We start from the raw sequence: 19,584 nt of genomic DNA, 5'->3' as shown, positions 1-19,584 counted from the left end.
CAGATCAAGCTAAACACAGCAGTTAACCTAGAGAGATGTATGTTAGATGAAGGAAAGACAGCTGGTAAGTGGTGAATCAAGCTATTCCACTAGGCAAAATTGATTTCTTATGTGCAAGAGACAACCCCTGGTGCCAGTTCTGAGCAGGGACTGCCAGGCTGGGGGCTGAGTTAAGAATATACAGCACAATCCTAGGCGTGTTAATTCAGAATAAAGTCCCACTGTGTTCAATGGGGCATAGTTCCCATAAATAGGAACAAAGCATGAAATGGCAACCTTTAAGAATCACACTGCCTTTCAGTTTATTTCCAAACACAGTGATTTTTGTCGTTCCTATTTTAATTTGTGGAATTTTGAGAGGACTGTTTCATCTAGAAGTGAAGCAAGTCATATTACAAGTCATATTGCACCTCCAATGATTTTATTGCACCGGTAAGAAGTTCCCCGCTCTTCACAGTCAGAAAATACTTTTCTCTATTATTATTTTTAAGAAAGGAATGGCACCGTATGGCCTGTAGAAAAGATTGCTTGCTTTTAGGATAAATGATAATATGGGGAGGTATGACTTTTCTGTGATGGTCTTCCTAAATGGAGTTATGAAAATTAAGAAAGTTGTTTCCTAAGTAACTTGGTAGAAAGAACAGCAGGTGCCTCAATGTTCTAAGGAAACATCTGGATTCAAGAGGAACCATTACCATCCTAGGGCTAACATATGTCTGTATTTTCCCAGACATTACTGGGATTTCAAAGGCAGAATTGATGTCTGGGGAGAATTTCTGAAAGGCGGCGCATTGTCCTGGATCTTAGGTAGTCAATTGAAAAAATGTGGGGTGGGTTTTTTTTGCGTTTTGTCTTTAAAAGTCTCAGCAACTTTTTGGGTGTCCTGGTTTTTACTTTTCGAAATATGGCAACCCTAAGTTAGGCTGTCAAGGAGCAGTGTCATATCCTTCTTTGTGATATCATTAACATGGTTTAAAAGTCTGCTAGTTAGAGAGGTGTCAAGTGAGAACAGACGGAGATGAAGAGAGTCAGTCTAGGTTTGGCTGCTGTTTTGGGGAGAAGGGGGAGGGCTCTTATGCTTCCATGGACAGCTCACCCTTCTCATCTTCACCCCTTTCTGGAAGAGGTGCTTTGGTTCTTATGGAATTGTTAAAATGACTGTTGATAATAGTGTTAATTAATCTCCAAATAAGAAACAGAATATATTTTATATTTAAAAAGCAAGTCATGGTCAAGTGAGAATGGTCCATGATAAATAATTAAGAATCTGAAGATGTAAATAAGTAAAAGCTATACTTGTTTTAAGGAATGAATGGTTTGCTTTCATAAAGAAATTAAAACTAAATTAAAACTAGTTCATAAAGAAATTAAAACCCCACTGTTTGGGGTTAATGGTTTATCTAAAGTTTGTGGAACTATCATTCAAAGTCACAAAAGTATTTTTAAGTTTTGTTCATCACCTAATGGTCAATAAATTTTGAATTAAGGAATGTGTAAGCACATTTCCTCAGAGAAATTTCAGTCAAGCTCCATGGATGTTCTACTTTTATTTACCACTATCCCCACCAACAACAAAACCTAATTACTTGTGGCTATTAAAAAAAAAAATGAAGTCATTATCCTCACCAGTTTTTTACTAAAGAAGAAAACGGCTCCTGCCTTCCACTGTTTTGACCAATGAGAGCAAAGGCACTGGAATAACAGGTAAGCACCAGGCATTTATTTTAAAGCTTTATTTGATAAATGTACTTTTATTTTATTAAGATTTAGTACAATTAAATAACTGCAAACAGATTAGGTTATCTAGGGTATCAAAGTCTTCTACACTGATTTACCTACCGTATGTCCCATCTATCCTTAAGCTTTCTCAACATAACATTTTTTGCTAAGGAGTGGGATAGATTTATCCCACTTTGACACTGCATACTGCTAGGTTAATTGAGAGTCCTAATCCATGACAATGATTGTGAATTTGGCATCAGGGTAATGGTGTTGTTATTACATATTAATAATTACTGTGAAGTGTATGTATGTTGGCTGATTACTGAACAATAACATCTAGGTTATTTTTTTTTATTTAACAGGATTTGTATAGCGCTTAATCATCTAAGGTTATTATGATCAGAGGCAGTGTTTGTTTTCAATCCATCATATTTTAATTCTGCCCATGAGTTCAGCAACATGCATGATGTGACCTCAAGTCAGTAAACTTTATTACTGAGCCAAGATTTGAATATTTTAAGATATAAGACGGCATAAAGCAAGGTGTTAGTGATGTGTTAAGGCAATAGAATATTATTTTTCACCAAGCTGGGGAACCCATTCTTTGTTGAAAATACTCCTTATTGACAACTTGGTTCTATTATTTCAGCCCCAATTAGGTGTGCCTAGTTTTGTATCATACACCGTTGTGTGTCATGTGTGTCATGTGTGTCAGCATGAGCATAAGCGCTTAAGCATGCCCCATTCCGCCCTACCTCCATTCTGCCCCCTCCCATCCCTTTTCTGCCCTTTTAGTGACGTGTTTAGTGACACCTTCGGTCACCTCTGGGTTCACCGCTGTGTACATGCACACAATCATGCGTCATTCAGACATGTGTTAATCGGTCATTGCCTGTATATCTAAGGCAGGAGTGAGTACCAAAAGTGACCATCCAAGTTTCTCTGTTTGGTCCTTGAAACTTTCTCAAGGCCACACACTTTTACTAACTGTGCTGTATACCCTCACTGAGTGTGTCTGGCTGGCTGGAATGTGTCCTAAACTGTGATAATGCCTTTTGCTTGCCTGGATGGAGGGTGGAGAGTTGTGGGTGGGGATATGTAAAAAATCTGACTTTTGTGTGGCTGGAATGAAGTGTGTTGTACAAAGGTAAAAGTCACATCCGTTGCTTGGTCACTTTTGCTAGAAGGCTGCCCATATGAGACTGCAGCTCTTTGGTCTGAAAATGATACCTCGCCAAAGGGCTAGCCAATTCTGCCGACAGCAGAAATGAATTGACTGCGTAGGATCAGACTATAGTTTTCTTCGCCAACAAGGTAGGGAGATAGAAAAGAGATCATATGTAATATTTGTATAGATGAGGGAATTTCAGCAAGTATAACTTGACAGAAAATGCCTATGGGTACTTTGATACTATGCATTACATATATAGTTTTTACATCTTCTGTCTTGAAAAACTCAGTTATATTTTATATCATAAAATATTATCTTTAAGAAACCTGTGCTATATATTCTGTCCCACTGAACAACTTGGAGTCAAATAATTTTAAAGTTGGAAGGCACCCCAAAAGTCATCTAGCCCAACCTCCTGCAATATAGGAATCTTGCCCACTGCCATCCCTGGGTGGGTTCGAACCACCAACCTTCTGGTTAATAGCCAGGTGCACAGACCACAGGTTAAATGTTACAGCCTACATGAGAATACATTGAATAAATTATGTAATATACATTATTTTGCTCATATTGAATGCTCATATAAGTAACACAGCTTCTAAACACAGCTAGGAAGGCAATAGAATTACCTTTTCTTTTTAAAAATTAAGCCTGTTCTTTAATTTTTAGTGATTAGGCAATGGTGGGCATTCCATTTCATCCTATGCTTTGCTTCCTTCTTAGCATTTCAAACCCTTCCAAACAAGAAACAAGAGATTGTCCAACAAGAAAATGTAAACATTACATAGAAACTATTTGTGATCATTCAGAACAGCAGTAATTAATGATAATGCAATCATTCTGGCATGGGCAAATAAAATAAACATTTGTGTGGCAGAAAATCATTGTCTCTATTTGTACTCAAATGAATACAACCAAACTTCATTATTAGTTTGGAATTCAACTATTTCCCTTTGAAATTCTTCTGTTGGAAAGACTTCCACACTTCTATCTTTGGATCAGTATTGTCTATGTTGGCTGCTTCTCTCATGCTGTTCTTTGTTCAACCTACAGATTTGTAAATGGATTTTAACAAAAATACCATAAACTACAGGGTTCTGTTCTCCAAAGTAAACTGAGTCTGCAAAGGCTGCTTATTATGCCACTACTCTGGGATGTGGAGCAGCACAATAACATTAAATAACTGCTTGTGGAATGTGTAACTTCCAGAGGACTCCTATCAATCTTTTTCTTTTTTTGCACTTTGTGCAACAGGAATGTTCTAATGTCTACTATAGCTACAATGCTATTTACGCATAATTACTTTAAAGGAAGTCCCAGTGAACTCAGCAGATGAGGCTGCATGTCTGGTTTAAAGAGAATGACAGGGGGACAAAGAAATGCCTAGGTTCGTGGACTTAACACAAATCCAGAAAAATGTCATTGAATATCAGTTCCACATTAAAAACCATTTTTGAAACTCCCATCTAGTTCAAAAGCTGCACAAGGTCTGGTGATTTAAAAAAGCAGGGGAAGTATGAAAGGTACTAAGTCTCATTAAATGAAATTCACAGGTTTTGGAGCCTGACAATTGTTTGGTATTTCCATAATTCATAAAACAGACAAAAGACCTGCAAGGTGCAAGGAATGACAAAAGAGGACAAAATGAGAAGCAGGTATAAAAATGAGCAGCATAGGAAGTTAATAAGATGTTGAAAAAAGGAAGGAACTTGGTTATGTGTAATATTTATTTATTTATTTTTAAAGGAGTAATTTTAATAGTTGCCATTTCAGGAGATGATTATTTTGGATTAATAGGCTAAGTAATAATATCATTATAATATGGTAATATCTTTTCAAATTTTCTGATCCAAATGCATGGGTTTACTGTATATTTATGATAACCTTTTAAGACTTTTATCCTTTAAAATCCAATGACATGAACATACAAACTTTAACAACATTTTAAATATATAAGCTTTTGTTTGTGTTCTTACATTCCAGCCCAATAAAATTCTGCACTCTTAGCTTTCTCTGACTGCAGTGTTCTGAGTACACAGATAGACTCTGGAACCAGCACACTTCCGCCACATGGAGCTGTTATGAAGAGAAACATTCAGTTCCAATATCTTAGATTTCTATTGGAGCCACGTGTCCACACCTCTGTAGGCATACTGCATGGATTTATTTATTAAGAGTACTTTTAGTCTACCTTTTATCCTTTGAGGCCAGGGTGGAGTACAATATAGTTGAAACAACAAAAATGTTTCTATACAGTTAAAAGACCAGGTAAAAACATAACAAAACTTTAACTCCTATACAGTTAAAAAAAAAACAACAACCCTACTCATTGACTCCTTAATTGCAGCAGCATACTGACACTAGTACTGTATCTAACAGTCACGCAGGCAAGGTAGGCCTCTACTTAGTGTCAAAATGATCAGTGCCAGTCACACTTCCATGCAGAGGCCATCCCATGATTTATTGCATGAAACACTTGTAACATCTGAGAACGGGGGGGGGGGGGGGGGCGTGGCATCTAAGAACCTTTGCATTTCCATAATTTTCTTCCTCTGTTGACAAGAGTCAAAGGCTGTGAGAGACAGCAGCAGCAGCAGCCCAATGAGGGAAGCAGGTGCTTGGGCCTTCATTTCTTGGTTGGGATTATTTCCCAGGAGCATACCGGTATTTGAGGACTGGGACAAGTATCTTCGTATTATTTATTTATTTAAAAAAATTACCGCCCTTCATAAAATATTTATTAAGGTTTTTAAATACAAATGCGTAGGTAATAACCAACTTTACTTATATAACATATTTTCATCACTTCTTTGGACTCCCTCACGTCTCCCGCACCCACTTACATCGTAGATAAGTTTTTTCAAGCAAATTATCATCTTGTTTAGAATCTTATATCCATTCATTTAAATACAATCTAACAATTCTCCAAAGAATATATAATTTCCTTAATCTCACTTATCGTCAAATTCAAATCTAATTTAGTGGTGGACAATTATTTATGATCTAGCATCCTTCTTAACATTCAACCAAGTTACAATGTTTTTGTAAATAAATCTTAAATTTCTTCCAGTCTTCTTCAACCCTCTCTTCTCCCAGGTCTCGGATTATGCCAGTCATCTCAGCTAGTTGCATATAGTCCATCAGCTGCATCTGCCATTCTTCCAGTGTAGGTAGATCTTGAGTTTTCCAGTTCTTAGCGATGAGTATCCTTGCTGCCGTTGTTGCATACATAAAAAATGTTCGGTCCTTCTTTAGCACATTCTGGCCGACAATGCCCAGAAGGAAGGCCTCTGGTTTCTTGGTAAAGGTATACTTAAATACCTTTTTCAACTCATTATATATCATTTCCCAGAAGGCCTTCACTTTAGGGCAAGTCCACCAGAGGTGAAAGAATGTTCCTTCATTTTCTTTACATTTCCAACATTTATTGTCAGACAAATGGTATATTTTGGCAAGTTTAACTGGGGTCATGTACCATCTATATATCATTTTCATTACATTTTCCTTCAGAGCATTACATGCAGTGAAGTTCAGCCCAGTGGTCCACAACCTTTCCCAATCTTCAAACATAATGTTGTGCCCAATATCCTGTGCCCACTTTATCATAGCCGATTTAACCATTTCGTCTTGTGTATTCCATTTCAACAGCAAGTTATACATTCTTGAAAGTACCTTAGTCTTAGGTTCTAACAGTTCTGTTTCCAGCTTCGATTTCTCCACCTGGAACCCTAACTTTTTATCATTTTTAAAAACTTCTTTAATCTGAGCATAATGTAACCAGTCTCGCACTTTATCCTTCATTTTCTCCAAACTCTGCAGTTTCCAATTGTCTCCATCTTTTTCTAGGATTTCCCAATACTTTGGCCATTTGGCCTCCATATTGGGTCTTTTTCGGGCCTTAGCTTCCAGAGGTGAAAGCCACCTTGGAGTTTTGTTTTCCAATAAGTCTTTATATTTTGTCCAGACATTGAACACAGCTTTCCTGACAATATGCTTCTTAAAGGCCTTATTGACCTTAACTTTGTCATACCATAAGTATGCATGCCAACCAAAAGCCAAGTATGCATGCCAACCATAAGTATGCATGCCAACCAAAAAAATTACCGCCCTTCAGGCCCATGCAGAGATTGACTGAGGCCTGGAGCAGGAGTCTTACTATAATAAAGTTATAACAGACACCCGAAGAATTACATTTGCTTCGTTAGTAAGTTTATAACCTCAATGGAGGAGACTATGAGGATTGGTTTTGGCAAGAATGTTGGATTGCATTGTTATACATGGAATATGCTCTTCAAAACTTATTTGTATGGAAAATAGCTACAGCATGGCTTTTTTGGGGGGGCAGAATCAAGTTGTATTGAATTACAAGTTGACCAATAAACTGTTTTAATTTATGAAAAACTAAGGTATATCTCATTTCACCACAAGATGGTGTGTGATATCAGCATTGCTAGGATATGGATAAAAATATGTTGCTTATCCAGCTGGTCTATAAAAGCTTGTGTCCTAAAAAGCGATATATTAACTGTTCTCTCTCTCATTGGCCTGCCTAAGTGAAGAGTCAAATCTCTGTTTCCCTATCATGTCAAAAGGATATACTGTTAAAGGCTGCAATCTACATTTGAAAAGGACCAGTTTTCTCTTGATAGCATTCTCCTCTTCTCTTTAGACTGTGCATGTAACTTCTTATTTGTGAATTCGTCTCTAAATGAGACAAGAATCAGTTTGGATAATAAACAATAGACGACAAGCTGTGTGCAAACATCAAGAGTGCAAACAAGCAACCTTCCAGACCTAGAATAACTGATAAGATTGTGACTAGTGTTGATCTTAATCCTCTGTGATCTTTTAGCCCAACAGCTGATGTGCCTGAGAATTAAAATGCATTACCTTGTTCATTACAAAAGGATAGTTAGTTGAATTGGCTTCTTACAACCACCTGTAATGCCCGTTACTTCTTTTATGTAGTTTTGAAATGCAAAACCTACTCAAAGGAACTACTTTTTCAAACCAGATTTTATTTGTATGTGGCTGACAATAAATTTGCTATCCCAGGATGATGAAGAGTGCCATAGCAAAGTTTATGCAAAAATAGTACTTAGTAAATATATAGTGATATCCATTAGTGCTGAAAGCCTTTCATTTTACAAAAATTATAATGCAAACCCATCCAGTTTTGGATATGTCATTGTTAGTGTCCTAATACTATTATGTAAAAAGTGAATTTTGGGTGTTACAAGGAGGAGTATTAAAGGCTTACCACAGGCCAGGAGGAAGCCAAGCTGAAGTCAGGCAATATTCTGTATGTGTCTAAATTACATAAATTAATACAAATTTATTTGTTTAATTGTGAAATAATTTTTACTAGTTTTTTTAATGTACATCTATCTGCCCATCTCCTTTGAGAATTGGGCAATGTATACTTTTACTGTAACTTTGAATCAAACTAGACCTTTGGCTATTTTTGTTGCTAAAAACCAAACAAAAATAAGATGCTTCTTTTAGTCTTGCTTTAAAGCTTAATAACAGACTTCCATTATGTAAATTCTCATAATGTGAATTCTAATCTCCTACTTACATTGATGAAAAATGATGCAATTAGGACTTAATTAAGAACTTGTGCTTATTTTTTATATTGTTTTTAATAGTGTGTTAGAGTGTTTTTTTAAACAGCAAAAAAGTAAAACAATTAACAACAGCTTAAGAAAACCAACCTTAAGGGAGAAAAGACATCTATAGTTGATTTAAGCAAAGTCAATAAGCTAAACCTCAAGCCAAAGACAGGTAAAATAATTCAGTGCAAAGTGTTAAGTACAACAAAGAATCCGGTGGCAAAAGTTTTATGGCATAAGCTTTTCTTGACCATACTGCAGTTTATCTAATTCATGGTTATCTTGGGTTGTAGGTGTAATCCACCTTTCATTGTACAGTAATTGAGAGTACATTGAGTGAAAGAATGACATTATCCTTATTGCGATGAGAGAAATGAATAGCTGCCATATAATATAGTTCTGCTGTGGTGAGGCTAGAGGGCCTGCGCCCTTTGCAAGGCCTTTACCATCTGGCCTAGGGGGCAGGGCCTGGACTCACTGGAACAAACCTTGGGGCATTGCGGGGGGGGGGGTTCTGCTATTGTTTCCCTTCTCCAACTGTCTAATGTATTTTAAAAGGTGGTCAAGTAGCTTTTAATCTATGGGGTTTAAAATTTGGGTGGTTTTGGGGTGGTTTTAAAGTTTAAATGGGGTTGTGTGTTAGTTTAATTTGTGTGCCATTGTAAATTATGCTTCTTTTATTATTTTCTAGTAGGTTTATGGGTTTGTTTTGTTGTTTTTATAAGAAAACTTGTTTTTAAGGGGATAGGTTTTGGGCTGCCCCCAGAGTGGGCCCTAACCAATAGGATGGCTGGGGCAGGTTCTACAGAGGGTGGGATATATTGGGACACCCAATCTCGGTTATCATGGTCAGGAGGAGGAGTTACGCTACAATCAGACCACGTCATTACTGAGGAGACAGGTTTAGTTGTTTGAAGACTATCCCTTCATCCGGGTCTGGTCCTTACCGGAAGGATACTGGAATCAAAAAGGGTGACCCACATGATCTTAAGGTGCCGCTGCGCAATGCCAGGTCAATGATCCAGAAGACCACTGCCATCCATGACTTGATCGTGGATGGAGGAATTGACCTGGCATGTGTAACAGAAACTTGGTTGGACATGGCAGATGGGCTTGTTCTTGACACTGCTTGTCCACCAGATTTCTCTTACACACAGCAACCCAGGTCATGTGGGCAGAAGGGGTTGTTGCAGTGATTTTAGGAAGTCATTAGCTTGCACCAGGTGTCCTTTTGGGAAGACCCAGTTTTCTGAGTGCATGTTCTGGAAGTTTGGCAATAGGGGCAGTACAGGATTCCTAAAGGAGCACCAACATCCCCACTCCACCAAGGATTCCTTGTCTGAGCTGCTTCAGGTTGTGGTGGATGTTCTCCTGGAGACACCTAGTTTGGTTGTCCTAGGGATTTTAACATCCATGCCAACACAACCTTACAAGAGGCTGCTCGGGACTTTGTGGAAAGACCTCCATGGGGCTGTCCCTGAATCAGTTTGGCCCAACCCATAGCCGGGGACGTGCCTTAGACCTGGTGTTCACCTCTGTGGACGTGGGTGATCTGACACTAATTAAATATGAAACAAAAGAAGTGCCATGGTCGGATCACTTCCTGGTGCAACTAGACTTCTCCATGACCATTCCCCTCTGCAGGGAGGTGGGACTGATTAATTGTTGTTTAATGAGTCCGACTTTTTGTGACCCTGTGGACCAGAGCATGCCAGGCACTCCTGTCTTCCACTGCAGTCTGCAGTTTGGGGATAGGGACTGATTAATGGACTGTCACACAGTTTCTGTGTTACTGTTGTTGACTTCTCTTTACTCCAAGCAGCCTCTAATATTTTGTTCCTTTTATGGACAGGGCTCTTCCTTTGGCATTTGAACTGAAAATTGTTGTCCTTCTAACTGCATAAATGGCAATCTTGGATCTTCCTTTTCTCCTATGCCCTGCTAAGTTACCAATAGTAATTTGTAAAGCAGATGGCAGTAATTCTTTTCTCTCTCTCTCCAATGTAAAGTGTTTAAGGGCAAAAGATGAATAAACAATAAACTGCATGCCAAACCTTTGTGAAAAAATGAGAGTGAAAAAAGGGAATTCATTGTTGCTGACGAACACATTGAAGTCCACACTCATATAATTGGCTATGTGATTCAGGGATAGCCAACAAATCTTTTATAATCTTTAAACTATGCATTATCAATACATGCATGATTTGATCTCTGCCCAAATTAACAGCGTGTTCAAGAACTTTTGTTTTCAGTGACCTGGTTGATCTTGAAGCTAGAACTCCACCATTAATAATAATAAAAACTGTCTCTCTTGTAGGGTAATTAAACGCAGATGCATTTAATTATAGTGGATGGTGCAATAATGAATACAGAATACTTATTTCCTAGTCAACTTGAATTTAAATATACTCATTTTAAACTACTATGTGGTTTTACTCAAAGAATGGTTATAAGGCACTGATGTATTTGTGGGGAGTTCCCAGGTGCCTTTTTCTTGAAACCTATGAGAAGTTATTCATTCTTCTTGCATTATTATTCTAGCATGGCAATGGTGCCCCCATCTTTCCATCGGAAGATAATTTTTCAATTTCATTTTAAACTAAATGAAATTTAGTTATTTGTCCTCTTTATGTCTGGATGGATTTTTTTTGCCACTAAACATAACTGCTTAAAATTTACTAAATGCCTTGTGTCCATTGTCACTAGTTTATTTCCATTTAATTTCAGCAGCAGTGAAACAAATGTAGCAACAGATCTTCAAAGCATTCTATAGCACCTGGTAGTCCAGAATGCATTTCTGGAGCAATGCAAGGAGGACACCCACATACTGTAGTTCCTCCTACACTGCTAAACCTAAGAAGGGGCCTCGACTTTCATTGGAAGAGCAGGGGTGCTTCCAAATTACCTTTTGGAACATTCCATTCTGATTTGTTGCAGTAGATCAGACAACATTGACTGTTTACTGAGCGTTAATATTGATTCACTTGCTGTGAAGGTAGGCCATGTTGCATAACTGCAAGCATTAACCTAAAATTTCCAGTGTACTTTCTTCTCACTTGCCTTACTGCAAAAAGTCTGATCTTTTGGGGAAGCAGGGTTTGTTGCACAAGATCTCCCAGTAAGCTTTAATTACACAACCTGAACTTGCTGGTTTGTGCCCTGGTTGAAGCCTCCAGAGGGGTGCCATTGAGGCTCCCAGCCTCTGTGTGTATACAGATGTGAAGGGTATTGTGTGCCAAACTGGCTCTTTGACCCAGGTGAAACAAAGCCTGGTTTTTCCCCTGCAGCCTGGAAGCCCTCTAAGCTTTTATTTTGGCAGAGGAAACTTCCAAAATAATAGTTTTCATCAGCAGGCTTCACTCCTATCCATATCACTCTTCACTGGATAACAGGCTGCAATCCTAGGCACACTTAGCTTGAAGGAAGCTCCATCAAAACATAGTGCAGGTTACTTCTGAATTAACATGCCTGGGCTTTGGACATACCTGGAAGTGCCACAAACATTCTCTTTCTATGCATCCTCTTTCCATGCTTATGAGTAATGTACGGAGTACTGCTTTTATATCTGTCCTCTAGAGAGATGTCCAAACTCTACTACATCTAACTCATGCATGTCCCACAGAAGAGATGTGAAAGTCGCTGTTCCTGACGTTGGGAAAGCACATGGTTTCCACGCAAAATGTTTCCAGGTTCAATCTCTAGTGCCCGCAGGTAGGGCATGGGAAAGACTCGTGCCTGAAACTCTGGGAATGTCGCTGCTAGTCAGTATCAACAATTCTGAGCAAATGGTTCAACGATCTGACTTGGTTTAAGGCAGCTTCCTATGTTACTATGTTTCTTGTAAGTGTTAAAAGAGGCGGCACTTGTAGATGACCAATTAAGCCACCTGGATTACTCAGTAGAACCTGCCCCACTTAGTCTGATAGCTGACCTTTTTGTGTAATCTTTAAATTAAGGCATTTGTCAGGAGACAAGCAAAATAATACCATCCAGTAATGTACATCTCTCTTTCACTCTCTCTCTCTCCTCTGGATTAACTATAAGTGTCTGTCTTAATGTGAAATATTAAATAGAGCATTCAGTAGTCAGTGCCTTGTAACCATCTAGGAAACATTTCTTTATTTAATTCATAGAGTCATGATATATATTACAGTAAACTGATGCAGCAGTGTTCAGTGGGGGGGGGGGGAGAAAAAAGAAAACGATTTCTATGTTGTTTTTCAAAATATGCCATGTATGTTAAATACTGACATCTCCAAGAAAAATACTTCAAAACACACTTTCAATAATTCCTTGAGGTTTAATAATCATTTGATTTTGAAGTGTAGCTATGTATCAGCATTAACAATAAACATACACTTGTGCTTTTTTAGATCAAAGAGAGCTTGTAAGACATGAGAATTGGAGGCAATTGCTGTCATCCTAACTTCAGGTATGTCTATGCTCACTTTTAAGTTAGAAGTTGTTAGAAGACAGTAGAAGCACAGCAAAATGTACACACAAGTCCCGTATCTGAACCAAGACCCAGACATAACCAGTTTCTCAAGAAGATAGTATTCTAACTTTAGAAAGAATTGGTAGGATCCTAGGCTCTGTGTTGTTGGCATCTGTCTTGGGAGGTAATAGATTGCATCTCTGGGGGTGAAGTGAAATCACTGGAGAATCACAGCGCCTGCTGTGGCTGCAGAGAGAGACCAGTAACTCATAACTTCTGCCTCCAGCATTGTTTTTGCTGCATTACTAGCACCAAACTGACCTCTCCAGGGCACAAGCCTGGGTAGTGTGTATGGAGCTTCTGGGCTGCCCAAACGCCAAGATCCCCCTCTCAGCCTCATTGATGTCCAAATGAAAACAGAGCAATACATTTGGCACCAGCTTGGCTGCAGGAGTTGCTGGAAGGAGGTATACAAAATGCCATCTGTTCCTGATTTGTTTAGGGTTTACTCCTTAGCCTTTTCTTCGCCTTGGGGTTTACTTCTTGCATATGTGTACAGCTGTAAGGCAGCTGAAGTTTAGGATCAGAGTTTTCCTTCTTCTAAATAGGCTACCTTGATGAGCCCCACCTGTCCCTCATTTCCCTCTGCAGCATATGCAGTAACCACAGGGATGGACTTTGGCTTCTGCTAACTGCTTTCTTGACTATTGGATTAACCTATTGGTCTCGTCTGCTCAATCTGCTGGAGCCTGTCTTAGCATGCAGAAGAAATCCATAGCTCACCAAGGGCTTGAGACCCATTGGCTACCCTCACTTGGTTTAATCGGCTAGTCAAAGCCATTTCCTGGAGTGTGGCCACTCTCACATGCTGACAGCTTCTAGGAACCACAGTCATAGCTGAGTGCAGAGTAGGGACCAAAAGTGGACGAACTACCCCAGAAGAAGCACGATGTGTCCCCCACCAGATGTGTGACCCACCAGAGATACCACTTCTCCCCAACACCCATACACCTTAGATCAGGCATTGGCAAACTTGGCCCTCCAGATGTTTTGGGACACAACTCCCATCATCCCTGACCACTGGTCCTGTTAGCTAGGGATGACGGGAGTTGTAGCCCCAAAACATATGGAGGGCTGAGTTTGCCTATGACCGCCTTAGATTATATACCACTTAATTCTATAATGTGTGATACAGGAGTAACTTTGATACTATAATGTTAAAGTTTCTGGGAACGGAGTATGCCCAGTTTTTGCGTACTATTTTTTGAATAATTCAAACATACACTAATAAACAACTTAAATTTTTCATAGTGCATTTATGAGCTCATACTTGCATTGTCAGCTTGAAAAAATGCCTTTTATATTTTAACCCACACATTATTTTACGGGGTTGTAAAATAGCGTGTGTGGGCTAAAATATAAAAGGCATTTTTATATAAAAGATGCAACCCTATGCCAACTTATTATATGAAACACATGTCCTTTCCATGTGGGCTGCTTGTTCTGTGTCTTCTTATAGCATTAAACTGATGGTATGTTCAGAAGGCAACCAAACTGTTAGAATTGTTGGGAGCATTTGTGTTTCCTGGTGCACGTATACAACCTTGACAACTATTGTCTGAAGCAGAGAAAGGTGTGCACAGGAAAGATGTAATTTGGCATGGTTGACAGATGTATTGTTTGATATCCATTACCAAAGTGCTCAGTAATTAAGACCTTTGTCACTGAAAACTGAGTAGAAATATTTATTGTCATTACTTTTTAAAAACAGCTTTGCATAAACAACGACCACTGCTTAAAATACAGGAGGTCCTCAGGATCATTCCACTAGCTAGGATGAACGCAGCTTATAACACTGCATTGGGCATCCTAAAATGCAGTTTTGACAGAGAACTTGCAACCAGGTAGCAGGCATCTTCCCATGACTAGCAGAAATAGCTGAAGTAGGCTAATGCACTTAATTTGCCTGATTTACACAGGTTACAGAATCCAGCTTTTTGTGATGCAGAATTTAGGTTACCTTCATTCAGTATGTGTGTATGTGCACAAGTATCCAGATTTTACAAGTGTCCTGTTAACCTAAAATCCTATGCATGTTCAGGCTGAAATTTAGGCTTTCAGCATCTTTTCCCCTCTGCAAGTGTGTGGAACCTACTAGGGTGGCCCACTCTTGAAGGCTGATGGATCCCAGTTTACTTCAAGGCAGCTCTGGGTGATTTTATAGCTGATATGGATGACACTCTGTTAAAGTTCTGGCTGATTTGTGGGAAATGTAAATGGGCCAAGTCGTTGACAATTGCCAATGAGAGCCCTCCTCTGTTTTGTAGAGCCTGCTTGGTTTCTTGATATACATCAGAGCTTAGGACAGTGAAAACTCCAGATGAATACAGTTGAACACTATTGAATGCTCATTATCAAGCCTACTCAGTGGCGGCAAAGTCAGCAAAGAAGGAATACTTTGCTTCCTCTGTTGCATCCTCACAGTGCCATCCAGCTGTGCCATCTAATCAACATATAGATTAAAAAGTCTAATGCGGCCAATGCCAAAACATTTATCTAGTTCTTCATTACCATTGTGCTATCTTCTTATATTCAGTGTAATTTTCTCCCAGTAGCATATAAAAATATTAAATGGTGAAGAGCAGATTTAGGATGGAACCCTGCATAGCCCCAATTCATATATTCTCACTGGTCTATTCGCACACAAGTCTATTAATGCATTGGAAGCCTTTCTGGTTTTCAAAACATACAACCAAGCACAAATCTAAGAAAGTACCACTGGCAGTTATACCCTACCTACTGGTTGAAATAAGATTTATTCTGGGCTGAACACATGTATTTGGTGAGAATTGTTATTTAAAATGTTATTCCAAAATTTACTCAGAATAAATTATGAAGATTTACTTTGAATTAATCCATCTACATACAATGGGACCTACACCTAAGGTATTGTGCATAGGATGGCAACCTTATAGAGCAATCCTAACCATGTCTGCTCATAAGTCCTACTGAATTTAATAGCGCTTACTCTCAGGTAAGTGGGAGTAAGACGGCAGCCTTAGCTCTGATTGTTGAAGCATCCTCTGAGCATGCAAGCAGAGCAATAGACAGGTTTGTGCATGTGCAGGTTTATAAATTTGCTGACTCTAGTGTCAAGCAGTAACTTATACAGTGGTACCTCGGGTTGAAACTTAATTCGTTCTGGAGGTCCGTTCTTAACCTGAAACTGTTCTTAACCTGAGGTACCACTTTAGCTAATGGGGCCTCCTACTGCTGCTATGCCACCACCACACAATTTCTGTTCTCATCCTGATGTAAAGTTCTTAACCCAAGGTACTATTTCTGGGTTAGCGGAGTTTGTAACCTGAAGCGTCTGTAACCCGAGGTACCACTGTATGTGCAAGTCTGCCATCATGTCTTAGTCACCATTGTCAAGTCAAATAATATTTTTCTGTAGTTCATAGTTCACACATTGGCTGAAAGATAGCAAGTGATAAATATGTATGTATGAATGAGCCTTGTGTCATATTGAGCCACAGAACATATTCCCCATTGCATCTACCAAACACTAATACCAGGTTAAAATTGAATCTATCATTTTTTGTCATAATAGCCCCACCATCGGTTTGCTTGCAAACTAGTTCTCTTAGTATTTATCTTTGTATTGTTTTGCTACATACAGCACCACACTTTGCTGAGTGATTACAAATATGATGATTAAAGGATGATATTGAACAGAAATAGGAAAATATGTGTTTGTTTGATTGATATGAATATCTATTAATATTACACAATTATATCTATCTATAATAAACATACAGGATTGCAGGTTATCCATATTGTATTGTTTTTATACAACAATACATTTTTAAAAATGCTAGGGGCTGCCAGTATATGAATCTATTTCTTTGCAAGGACAGAGCACTGGAGACTCAGGACATTTTTATTTTGCTACAGTGGATTTCTTTTTATTTACAAACAGACATTGAGCATAGGGGAGCAGGCAAGTACCCAGACAGCTTGCAGTGGTCTGTAAAGCAGTATCAGTTCCCTCAAAAAACAAACACCCCCCACACCTTTGTGCTCTTCTTCCCCAATCTCTGACTCATTCATTTAGATAGCTGTAAAACTCAGATTTCTCTCATTAGTGGCATCTCTACTCCTCACCCCATCGTATGACATGAGTCTTACTGATTTAGTAGCCCTCATTCATCATCAATGCACGGTAAATAAATGTTTTCTTGCCATCAGATTCCCATTGCATCTTACGCTGGCTCTTTTTTTCCTTTTTGATGATTAACTTTAGTTTCCGCCATACCAGTCAGTATCAAAAGGTTTATTTTAGAAGCAAATTTGAATTTTCCACAGCTGGTGACTTATTGTTTGCTTTATAAAGGGCATGTACTCTTATTACTTTTCCTTGGGGCCATATATTCCTTTTGTATGACCGTAAGTTAAGTTTTTTTGTTTTATGAAAAAGGCAGTTCAACCAGTTTCCCATTGATGAGGTGAATTTCCCGTTGCATTTGAACTTTAGTTTTGAAAAGCAATTGAATGAGACAAATGTCATTAGGGTTGGAGTTCATCCCCGAAGCAGACATTAAACTGGACATCATTGGAAGCGTATGAAAAAAATATTATGTGGACTCTTCCAAAAGCATCCTGCAGTTTCATCATTATAATCACTGCCAGACAACACACCTGACCTACTTGTAATTAATCCTTCTGCACAACAATTTCTAATTTTTCAAAAATTGTCTATAAATCTGTGGCAGTCTAGTTCTGGTGCATAGTACAAACAGGTACCAGGTAAAGTAAGGCTTGTAGGAATGAATTCTATATTTTATTTTTGCATTGTGAAGAAGTACTTTCTTTTATCTGTCCCGAATTTCACAACATTCAGCTTCATTGAATGTCCCCAAGTTCTAATCTTATGTAAGAGGGATAATAATATTTCTCTAGCCACATTCTCCACAGCATGCATAATATTTCATACACCTCTATAATGTCTCCTCTTACATGCCATTTGTCTAAACTAAAAAGGCCGAAATGTTGTAACCTTTCCTCAGACAGGAGTTGCTCCATCCGCTTAATCATTTTGGTGGCTCTTTCCTGAAGCTCTGCAATATAGTTTTTGAAATGAAGTGACCAGAACTGTATACACGATTTCAAAAATAGTTGCACCACCATTGTGACGTTGGCAATTTTATTTTCAACCTCTTTCCTATTGATCTCTAGTATGGCATTTGCCTTCTTCACAACTGCTCAGTGCTAGGTCAACATCTTCATCAATCTATCCACTACAACCTCAAGATCTCATTTCTGATCAGTCCCCACCAGTTCAGACCTCATTAGTATATATGTGTAATTAAGCAGGGGTTTTGTTCTAATTTGCATCACATTGCACTTGCTTACATTGAATTGCATTTGCCACTTTACTGCTCAGTTCTTCAGAGATCCTTGGGGAGCTCTTCACAATCCATTTTGATTTTAACCATCATGAACAATTTGGTATCATCAGCAAACTCGGTTACCTCACTGCTTACTCCTAACTCTAGTTAATTTGTGAACAAGTTAAAAAGCACAGGTCCCGATACCAATCTTTGGGGACTGTCTCCATTTTCTATATCCCTCCATTGGGAGAACTGTCTATTATTCCTTCTGTGTTCTCCCTGTTTCTTAACCAGTTACAGATCTACAAGAGGTGATATGTCTTGAGGCTATCTTCCTCCCTTAGCTAGGAACAGTGCTTTTTTTCTTTAAAAATGTTTAGGGGTATTCTCATTTTCCTACACATATTGAAATATTGCCCCTCAATGAGGCCAAACTTAGATTCACAAAATGTTTAGCGGTATGCGTACCCTTCATGCCCCCCCACCCCCGGAAAAAGCACTGGTTATAAGCAAGAGTTTTAACTCCCAGGTCTTTAACAGTATTGCCACCAAGGCTTTTTTTCTTCTCGTACTTTATATTAGGCTGCTAAAATGAAGAAGAAGAGTTTGGATTTGATATCCCGCTTTATCACTACCCTAAGGAGTCTCAAAGCGGCTAACATTCTCCTTTCCCTTCCTCCCCCCACAACAAACACTCTGTGAGGTGAGTGAGGCTAAGAGACTTCAAAGAAGTGTGACTGGCCAAGGTCACCCAGCAGCTGCATATGGAGGAGTGGAGACGCGAACCCGGTTCACCAGATTACGAGTCTACCGCACTTAACCACTACACCACACTTTCCCTTGCAGGGATGCACTTTCCCAGGCATGGATTTCAGTGTAGAAAGAAACCTGTACAGATATTGAAAACAAATTCTTTAGCTCTGCTCTTGTTCAAGATTTTAATTTTAATCATGTGTCCTCCCCCCCCCCCCACCTCAATGGGCAGTCATTTCCTTCCCCCTCAGCTCATGGAGTTTATAGAGTTTTAGGGTGGTGTTTTCTTTATAAAGGTGATCTCACTAATCCAACATCTGCCCTACATAATTCAAGCTACCATATGGAGTTCACCTTGCTGAGAGGCACTCTTTCTTTCTACCTGGTTAACTAACCCCAGGTGCATCCATTTTTCTAGCTGAAAGCTCTGCGAGATCTGTTTTCTAATGCTGGGCTCCAGCTCAGCACAGTTTTCTTTCCAATTCCTGTTTTGGACTG

The 19,584-nt window shown here is 38.9% G+C and overlaps 1 protein-coding gene across 4 annotated transcripts in view; it reads left to right on the top strand.

Moving 5' to 3' along the window:
• Nucleotides 1-1,384: 1,384 nt before the first annotated feature.
• The window catches only part of PLCL2 (phospholipase C like 2), a 129,559-nt gene continuing 111,359 nt past the window's right edge, over nucleotides 1,385-19,584 (top strand). The window contains exons 1-3 of one of the 4 annotated variants that reach the window (XM_081883156.1): nucleotides 1,385-1,704; nucleotides 11,233-11,500; nucleotides 12,879-12,937. The gene's annotated coding sequence lies outside the window, so the exon portion shown is untranslated. Of the gene's footprint in view, nucleotides 1,705-11,232; nucleotides 11,501-12,878; nucleotides 12,938-19,584 lie in introns of those variants that run through there. The other 3 variants (XM_081883149.1, XM_081883150.1, XM_081883148.1) reach the window with 3 other exon arrangements.

This window comes from Podarcis melisellensis (genome assembly GCF_964234715.1).
Source record: "Podarcis melisellensis genome assembly, chromosome: 12".
NCBI classification, from domain to species: domain Eukaryota; kingdom Metazoa; phylum Chordata; class Lepidosauria; order Squamata; family Lacertidae; genus Podarcis; species Podarcis melisellensis.
Note: the sequence above shows the minus strand (reverse complement) of the source record. Positions and strands in the feature narration are given on the sequence as shown.